Source organism: Amphiura filiformis, chromosome 4, assembly GCF_039555335.1.
Source record: "Amphiura filiformis chromosome 4, Afil_fr2py, whole genome shotgun sequence".
NCBI classification, from domain to species: domain Eukaryota; kingdom Metazoa; phylum Echinodermata; class Ophiuroidea; order Amphilepidida; family Amphiuridae; genus Amphiura; species Amphiura filiformis.
Genome location: NC_092631.1, coordinates 9,512,725 through 9,523,557, shown reverse-complemented (window position 1 = coordinate 9,523,557; position 10,833 = coordinate 9,512,725). Strand labels below are relative to the sequence as shown.

General features: G+C 34.7%; 1 protein-coding gene across 1 annotated transcript in view; it reads left to right on the top strand.

Moving 5' to 3' along the window:
* The first annotated feature begins 5,481 nt into the window (after positions 1-5,481).
* The window catches only part of LOC140150532 (gamma-aminobutyric acid type B receptor subunit 2-like), a 219,208-nt gene continuing 213,856 nt past the window's right edge, over positions 5,482-10,833 (top strand). The window contains exon 1 of the mRNA XM_072172561.1: positions 5,482-5,865. The gene's annotated coding sequence lies outside the window, so the exon portion shown is untranslated. The remainder of the gene's footprint in view (positions 5,866-10,833) is intronic.

The window sequence follows — 10,833 nt, the reverse complement described above, 5'->3', positions numbered from 1 at the left end:
TTTAAAAACCTGATTTTGCTTTGTCTGTGAGTTACAAGATCACAGACAATCAAACTACGAGCAATGTTTAGCATTTCTACTAATGTAACAAAATAACAAATAACAAATAGCCTTGAATTGCATTATGTATGTTTCATTTTAAACACGTTATAGGTTGTTTTTTGTCTGTTTAGTGTTTGACTGCTATGTACACAGTGATTTTCATCACTTCCAGTGTGCTGTTTTCCTTACACTTTTTGGGCTCTGGAATTGGCAATTTTGGCCATCGAACTTTGCCTGTTTTGTGCCTACTCTGGATGTTTGGTTTAGCGTGTCTGTTTATATGCACAGTGATTTTCATCACTTGTTCTAGTGCAGTTTTATATTACCATTGATCCTTGTTGTTTTTGCAGGTTCAGCACTTACTTCTGTGGGCCTTGGAATTGGTAATTTTTGGCTATCGAACTTTGCCTACTTCTTCTGCCTACATTTGCTGTTTTGTCCCCTGCATACTGTCTAGTCTGCATTTTACTTGTTTCCCCACATCAAGTTGGTGTACCTTGCTTTTTTTCTTTCACGTTATAAATGCTTTTGGGAAGGGGGCGGAACGAACTTATTGCACACGGTATATGACAAATAAATGGCAAGGGAATTTTCAAAAAAAAATTTTTATCGTGAAATGTAAGGTATAACTTTTATCATTTGTTTTTTCAAGTACAGCCTGTCTCAAAAAAAATGGTGCAAGTGAAAAGCGCCCTCTATGGCAATTAGAAAATACCGTTGTGACATGATGCTTACATCAACGTCAGGGGCGTAGTCTTAGCTCTCAAATACCGTTTGTTCTGTTCAATTTGCTTGTTTTAATCTCGAGATATGTTTAGTTAACATCGAAAGGGTAAAATCACAATTGTGCCACTTTTACTAGGGAAGATCAAGAGGACGGTACATGTAAATCAATGATACCATCAAGTTTATCAAGAGTTCTTTCGTGAAATCAAAAGAATGCATCAGTTATACAACAATAAAAATAGTTTTTAATGTTTTTTACTGTTTTATCATGATACTTGCATGTATTATATGATTCTCTTTTCCCACTAAAAACAGATTAAAAGAGAAATAGATACTTAGTATTTCACATTCTGCTGTAAAATTAAATACATGTGCATGTCAATGATTTTATCATGGTAAATACTGTTTTCTTTGTCACTCAAGACATGTTAAAAGAAAAACAAATATTGCAAACTAGGTTAATGAACACGTATTATTTGTTAAGAGAGAAATTAGACAAAATAATGCATCTTATCATCATCAAAATGATGCGTCTTATGCACGAGCTCCGAAGGGGGAGTGCATTAGACGCATCAACATCAGCTATCATTGATTTACATGTGCAGCCCGCTTCCCTAGTAAAAGTGGCACAATTGTGATTTTACCCTTTCGTTGTTAACTAAACATATCTCGAGATTAAAACAAGCAAATTGAACAGAACAAACGGCATTCGAGAGCTAAGACTGCGCCCTTGACGTTAATGTAAGCATCACGTCACAATGGTATTTTCTAATTACCATAGAGGGCGCTTTTCACTTGCACAATTTTTTTTGAGACAGGCTGTATACAGGGCAGCGAAAAATAATTTCCTTTCTGGGAACGTGAACTGTTGTTTGAAATATTTTCTGCGAGCGTGGAGCCGGAGCGCGAGTATGAACACAATTATTGGACAGGTGGGGTCCAGGGGCGAAGCCGCAGCGCAGTCTTGGAATTAATTTGCGCGAAGCGCACAAAAATTGGCACTTTTTTATTTTAAAATGACCAAATATGGGGTTAATTTTGGATAGAAACCCATATACAGGCGTCAATTTTGAGGGATGGTTGTATGGACCATCCCCTAACAATACTGAGGGGTATCAAAAGTTTTAGAAATCGCCCAGAAGTGAAAGAGCTATATCAATGAAATTTTGTCAGTGCAATCACTGGTCCTTATGTACACTATGGTGCAAAAATGGTCTCATAAGTATGCTTACTTTTTTTACAGGCGACGCTAGATGCTAATAACCTGCTGCCCCAGTTACTGCGCACAAACTGCAAGATTGAGAAAATTGAGGCAAGCGGCGTTATTAAGATCCTGCATTTGAAGGGTTGCAGTGCCTAGAAAATCGATGATGAAATGAAAGTTATCTTCGGTGGTGATTGTGATATTGTCACTGTTGCTTTTTGGAAAATGCACTGGGCACTGTAACCCTTAAAATGGAACTTAATCATGCTACATGCCTCAATTTTCTCCATTTTGCTGGTTATGCGGTTACATAGGCAGGTACTGACATCTAGCGCCTGTAAAAAAAGTAAACATTCTTATGAGACCATTTTTGCATCATAGTGTAGGCCTACATAAGGACCAGTGATTGCACTGACAAAATTTCATTGATATAGCTCTTTCACTTCTGGGCGATTTCTAAAACTTTTTGATGCCCCCTCGTATATTGGGGGATTTATCCCCCCACCCCGGATCTACCCCTATGTCATTAACTCATTAGCTAAATTACCGTTTGGAGTTATTACTCATTGGACCCAAATTGTAAAATGCGCACATTTTGTCGATTTGTAGCTTGAGATTACAAAATTGAATACTTAACATTCGTGCGCGAATTTTTTGGAATGTACATGCCTTCTTGTACATTTTACTCCGGAATTTTACCCTCGAATTTTTTTGATCCCCCCTCTGTTAAGGACTGAATTTTTTTTTTATCCCCCCTTTTTAGGACCCAAAATCCTAGTTATTGAACATTAATTTAGTTCCAAAGATATGAACAGTTGAAGTTTTTTCAAAACAATACGCAACAAAAGAAATTATTTCCCTTGGCAAAATATTTCACGAGTAATCGTGTTCACAGAATATTTTCTGAGCTTCAGAATAATGATACTAAAGATTATTTTTCCCGTCTTGATTTTTTTCTGCGACTCTGATTTTTTTCTGGGAACGCCGGTATCACAATACCGGGGATTTCGTAGCCCTGAAATTTTTCAGAGCTTCAAAAAATGATACTAAAGATTATTTTTCCCGTCTTGATTTTTTTCTGCGACTCTGATTTTTTTCTGGAAACGCCGGTACCACGATACCGGGGATTTCGTAGCCCTGGCTGTATATGTAAATAGCGCCCTCAATTTGAACACAAATTTACAGTTTGTACAATTAAAATTACCGCAAAAGAGCAAAAAAGCTGAATAATTTGATAAAGAAACAAATATCTATGTCAAAAATTGCTACAAATATATGTGTATTATACAGTTTATTAGTGTGATAGCTGATGGTATTATTTAGGTCTAGAATTGAACATTATATAATGTTTTGTTAGAAAAATGAATAAATGATCACATCAAGCAACCGTGCTGAATCTCGCTCTTACTAAATACATCTCTGAATGAAATCACAACGGATTTAAAAACCTGATTTTGCTTTGTCTGCGAGTTACACGATCACAGACAATCAAACTACGAGCAATGCTGTTGAAATTTGTTGGGTTTAAAAACGCTAACAACATAATGTTTGCACAAGCGTCATACTAAGGTACCTATAACGTTATCAACCTATTAAATGACGTTTAATGTTTCCAGGTGGATGTATATATGACTTTAAGGTCGATTGGAGGGGAGAACCTAGCGGTATTTGTAATCAAATATTGAGACAAATAAAGCTGACACACAAACGGAATGGGTTGGGTTCTGTAACAGAGATCCAACGGCTTGATTTAAAGGGTGTCCTTTCCTCCCAAATGTCATTGATTTTTATTGGGAGTGGGAAACGCCTGACACTTTCGTTTTCATATATTATTGGTCTTTAAAACTCAAGAACCTCAAGACCTTTGAAAAAATAAAAACGATGTTTGGGTTTCTTGACTCTGTTCCTATTTGATCAATGTATTATTGTTAAGAGGTTCCCTGTAGATTTTAGTTGAATGGCTAAAACTGGAAAAACGGTAAAGCTTCTGCCGTCCACTCGTCTCATACAAGCTACGCATATAAATGTGAATGACCAATAATGTTATCCTTCTAGCGACTTTATTTGATAATACGGCGCCTCTGTCAAGTCATTAAACGTGTAGAGACCATTTACAATCAGATTTAGTTTCTAATCAGAGGGCGATTGCAAGAATTAAGACCTTTCTGGCTCACATATTTAAAAGAGCTGAGAATCTAGTCTTTCATAATATATTAAGCTATCAAAGAGCTGGCAATTGTCTTTACACAAGTATGTGCTGCTGGTGATAATTTATTCACGGAAAGATTATTTTAATGGTTTTTTTTTCGCTCTCTCCTACTTGCTTATTTTCGACACAAATGTGTGTAATATAATATTATTTGCCAATTGTGTTAAAAATTTCATTCTCTTTTCCTTTCAATCTTTCTGCCTTTTAATCGTATTCTTCTTCTATCTTCCTGTCATTATCTACACAATATCTCGTTTTTCATACTTTCCCCCTCCTCTTAAAAGTTTCCTCACATTATCAACTGTATATAGCTATATTACATTCGAATGTCTTCCGGGTTTGTTGCATCGTGTGTATGTTTTTGTTTCAGTAATTTATTTTTAATGAGGAGACAAAAATAAACCCAATCTACGTAGTACTGCAATGATTTCCCCTCAGGTTGTCCAGCGCAGCAAGTGCACTAAAATTCCTTCCTGTCATACACATTATTAGTGAGGTATCCCGTGAAGTATTTCATTATTTCTCCACCAATACTAGGAATGTTTGTACGTTCTAAAATCGATATTTGGATGATACAAATTTCCGATGTGCATGAGACATCAAAAATGTTTTTTTAAAGCCATGTTTACACTTTATCATTATATTTAAGCAGAGAAGGAAAATAACACATTTGATGAACATTTAAATTACTTATAGTAGGCGACAATAAGAACATACTTATAAAATCTAAGGTACGACAGAATAATAAACATAATCTTTGTCTGAGGACCAAGATTAACTAAAATATGAAAGATATTATTGACATTTGAGTGCGAAACTGAATATGCAAATAAAATGACGAAATCTGATATTAAGGAGTATTAACCTATATTCTGGCAGATGTTATTGTTTTGATTTTCATATAATTATATTTCGCTTTTATTCACTTACTGCGATGCTTATTTAATCATAACTTATGGTGTTTTTCTGATTGTCTGGCATACTTGTTTTTAAAATCACTATGCAAGTAGTGACAAAATTGACATGTGAACAGATTTGTTGGATCAACATGATTTATTTATAAATATTATTAATTTTATAAATGTGTACTTTTCTAAAATACTTTTGCAATAATTAAATAAAACATTTCAACAAGTCAATGTTTTTCAGGTTGAATGCCTCAGATCCAGGAAAGTCCCGTCAAATAGTGGCTCTTCAACAACGCATGCGTGGCATAATATTGTGAGTTTATGATGCTGTATACGTGTGGTAGTAGCAAGTCTTTCAGAGTTAGTAATTCAAGTTGACGCCGGCACTGGTAAAACCGCACACATGTGCAGCTGCTGTAATGTGGATGGTCGACTGACTGTGTAATGAAACCACTTGCAAAATGAAGCCTTCTATAATCATCGGTGTTAATTTACTAAATGATGGATATTCGTCTTCAGTAATGCGATTAAGTCATATATTAACGTTATTTCTATGGATTTTTATGATGATTTTATCTCCGACTTTTCAAGAGGATTCACCTGCTACAATTACCCAAAAGAAGCCTTTATACCTGTTAGGTTTGCACCCATTGACTGGGGCTTGGCCAGGAGGAAATACAATCCAAGTTGCTGTGGAAATGGCTCTTGATCATATAAATGCTAACAAAAGTATTCTTCCAGATTATGAACTGGTACACATCATTACGGATTCAGGTGTAAGTTGATCAGAATGTTTCATTGTTCTCTTTATTCGTTACATAATTGTAAATGTACATGTTTAATTCTATTATTACCTCTTCGTTTAACGGAACGTTGAAACTAATTTACACGTGTTTTACTATCAATTTGCGAATTATTCATACCATAACATCGGAATTTTCTTTCATTCAGTAAAAAAATTACCAACAAATTTTTTGCACCTTGTATAACACTGCTAAAGCTTTAATTCCTATGCTTTAATAGCACATATTATTCAAACTTAAGTTGGAGGTTAATTGACACCAAAAATAAAAACAAGCAAAGTGTTTTTCCCAATATATAACTAAACACATGACAATCAATAAAAAAGCACATTCTTATATAATCATTCCCTTTGTTCGTTCAACTTTTAGTTTTGTGAACCATGTTATTACATACGATATCACGAGATATTATATTGTTATCGTGTTCCATTGTAGGAAATTCCAGACAATTTATGAACAGAAATTGATCAATAATGTTGTCATAATGAAATCGTTAAACGTTATAATTACAGCACTCTACCTGAGAGAATTGGTAACTTACAAATCGTAATCCTATATTTTCCAGGCTTAATGAACACCGATTTTAGCTGCTTTATTGTGCTTAGTTCTCTATAATTGATATTCAGAGCGCACCTTACTTTATCTAGTGATATCACACACTCTTACTAGTATTCCCTTATCTCGGCTTATTTCACTCTCTTCATTCGTAAGAGCCATCTGAGCGGTTACGGTCCGATTGAATATCATTAAGAATGGATAAAAACAATCCCAAACTGCTTGACAGTCGTTAAATTTAGCGGTGTAAAGATAACGTACTGTAAAGTCAAGAAAACAAACTGGTTTCATTAGCCCAAATGTGTTCAATGTATTAGATTGAACATCCGTGTAAATAAATCTTACGCTTACAGTATTTGAGCTGAAACGAGACTGTTTTTGTGTAAGAACGTGGCTTGGGTGTATATTTGACTATCTCTGGGTCCTGTGTTACGATAGATAAGACATTTTATTCTTTTTTGGTTTAATAATATCAATCCAATATACAAATCTTCCAGTACTATGCATTCTGATGAAAGATTTATTCCGCTTCCGCCAGCGTTCAATGATGCAGGCAAAATATATATTAGAAAAGACTCTTATACTTTTTCTTAATTTAAATATCACAGCTTTGCATACTAATCCAATAGGAAGTATGTGTTTTTATTCTTTGTATTGTTTGCATCATTTTGTCATGGGAAATTAATACAAGAAATGCATTAATAACCAATGCGTAAGGAAGTTTCTTCATATTAAAGTAAAAGGAAGTTGGGGTCCTTTACCATAAAAGGACCAAGTGGGATTTGTACACTTACCGTCGAAATTCATCCATGTTATTCCATCATTTATAGTACATGTGGTAGACATTAGAATCTGTATCACCTACAATCGCTAAGGACTAGATTCAAATATCAAGTACACACGCGTTCGTGATTTACTTATTGAATTGACTACATTGGTGGGTGAAGGATGATCTTTAGGATTTTTCTCCTAACCGAAGATGAGATAATTACCAAGGACTTGGGTATGAAAATGAAAGTTAATTAACGTTAGAGTTTTAATTAAATCATATTAATGTGTTTATTTTATTGAATTTCCACGCAGAGTTATTTCAGCTTAAAATTTTAATCATTTTTTTCAATTATAGCTTTAACGATATCAGATTCCATTTTTTGTCAATGAGGTTATACCTGCAAATAATATCCATCTCTCCGTTGTTCTTCTTCTCATATTGACGTCGACTTAAACATTTCATTTCCTGCTTTACTGAGAGGAGCTCTCATTAGCAGTGACTACTGTACCGTTCCTAACAAATACAGGGTGTCCCTGAAAAAACTGTCGGAAACTGATTTTATTGAGTTCTTTAAACGCATAAACCAAACATAACTAAATAATTGATGTGGCTGAGGAATATATCAGCTATCACATACTTTTTGAATTTTGACATTTGACCACTCCCGTTTTTGAGTTTTTACGAAACTACCTTATTTTCAATCCCTTCCTCGGAGTCAAATATCTATCAATGACAATAGACGCCTCATGAGCTGATGATGCGCAGTGATTAGCACTTCGAATACAAATCATCGATTGATGTTTGAATCCGTGGAAAGGTTTGAATATGAGGGAGTTTCGTGAAATTCTTATATTTCAAGAATGGTGTGGTCAAGTGTAAAAATTCAAAAAGTATGTAATAGCTGATTTATTCGTCAACCACACCAGTTAATTAGTTTTGTTTAGGTGTGGCGTAAAAATAGCCAAACAATTAAGTTTCCGACGATACAGTTCTTTCAGGGACACCCTGTACCATGTTCACGCCGGGACAGTATTTGGATGGATAATTACAATTTGACTTCAATTATTTAAAAGTTCAATAAAGCGTGGTTATGTCATTAGTGTGAGTTCTCATTATTTTGAAAAGGTTAAAAATGTATGATGAAATACTAGGAAAAAGCAAATATTAGACAAGTGCAACATCTTATGTATTGATGAATTTATGACTATTCTCACAACAAAAATGTTCACTTACGTGAGCTTTCGGCTTGCGGTCGCTAAGCCTTTTTCAAACTGATGTTATTGATCTTGATGAGTATCTTAGATATGTTTTAATATCATTTATAAATCAGGAATGCCTTCTTATTCTCTTAATTAAGTATAATAATATACCAATTTTCTAACTTACTATAGGATCAATATGATTATCTAACAGTTTATACTGACTTTCAACACGACAAGTTCAACTAATCTTGAATTTTTGATGTGTGACATACATCTTCATCATAAGAAGGTCTATGATGTTGTGTTTACTTACCTTTTGTTGGCAATTAAATGGTGAACAAAGGGACAAGTTATTATAGGACCTCTCATGGTAAAGATTCGTTTCCCACATCACGGTTAGATGAATTTGTTGTGCTGAAAGTCAGTTTAAGGGGGTACTACACCCCTGGTCAATTTTGTGCCTATTTTTGCATTTTTCTCAAAAATTATAGCAAATTGGTGACAAGTAAGATATGTATATTATAGGGGCAGGGAATACAACTACTGTACTAAAAATTCAGCAACTCAAAGCAAGTAGTTATTGATTTATTGATCAAATATTGGTTTTCCCTCATTTTTGACTGTAACTCCACAACAGTTGTCTGTGCTGAAATAAAAATTTCCAGTGCAGTAGTTGTTGTCCTTGTCCCTATAATATACATATCTTACTTGTCACCAATGCGCTATAATTTTTGAGAAAAGTGCAAAATTAGTCACAAAATTGGGCAGGGGTGTAGTACCTTCTTAACTATTAGAAATTCTCGCTATTCGCAATAAGGGCGCCGCCAGCGGTTTGCGATGTAATCGTGATGTATCATGGGAAAGGTCGACATCCAAGTCCGCGCAATTCGAATATTACCATGCTATTACATGGAACACGTGACAATATTTTTTAGTTTGTCAAAATAAAGGTGTTACACGCGAATCGATAAACTACAATAATATTTGAAATGTACAATTAATGATTTGCGTAATGTAATATTGCATGGTAATATTTTATTGGTCGGACTTGATGTCGACCTTTTCCCATGATACATCACGATTTTCCCATGATACATCACGATTACATCGCAAACCGCTGGCGGCGCCCTTATTGCGAATAGCGAGAATTGTTTATCATCAGCACGTGTGAACTAATCGACAACAGGAATTTGTAAGAGTTAAATACAATTTTCTTTACTCATTCATTTATTATGAGTTAAGCAATAATGGACAAACCCAATAGTTAAAAGAAACCAGTAAATCAAACACAATTGACAAAACAGGCAAAGAGAACAAAATAGATGAAAACAGACCACCACAGCATACTCAACAGAACACCAACAGATATGTCAGATGTCTTGACGGTATAGAAGGAATACGTAGTTCGATCCATGCATTTGCATATGATGGAAGAAGCCTCCCTGACAGTTTGCAAATATTGAAAATAGTATGAGAAACGACGAGATAGAAGAGATGCGCGGGAAAGGTATGTGTCATGTTCCACGCTACAGGAATGAAGGCAGGCGCATATCAGAACAGTCTCTTTACTGGCTGTCAAGAGCGCTTCAGTGATGTATGAGTTTAGAAAAAAAATAAACGCTGTCTGTTTTTACTGTATTTATTGTCTTATAAGTGAAACAGTATATTTTCAGCAAATCTGGAAAATAATATAGGTTAAAGGGAGATGGGAGGGTAGTATTGAACACCATTACTGTCGCCATAAAGATGTGATGCGAGATATTCATCAAAGCCGATGGAACCCTGTCAGAAGATGGGCAAACAATACAAATGTTTCAAATATTCTCGATTAACAATGAATCTCATCTTCTTTAAAGCATGTTGAATAACTGTTAAAAATATGAATATAACCTAAATAAAAATATTAATTTATAAATTTCATTCAATATCCAGTAGAAATAAAGATACTTTGTTATTTGATGAGTCCCCGCTATACAAACGGTTTTTTTAGTTTGATGTCAATAAAATATTAACACATAGATTTTCTTAACGATCAAAAGTGTTTTCATATAGTTGAAATGTGAAAGAAAGGAATATGAAGCCTTCGGGCATGTTTGCACGTGATGAACAAAATAATGATGGAAGTTATAGTTTTATAGAGACAAGAAGACAAAAGAGTCTGGGTGCATAGACGAAACATTTCCTCAACGTCAATCGCCGTGTTATGCCGTGCTACGCTATGCAGTAGTGCTAACTCTATTGTTAGAAGCTACTGCATAGTTGCATCAAAGAGTATGTATATATTTGATATTCTGCATTATTGGGTTATTCGAGAAAGAAATTATTGGCACCCTCTAAGGGGTTAAAACATCGCATTCTGTGGGTGTTGCGAGTATCCATTTGAAGTATATAGTCATGGAATTTTATTAAAAC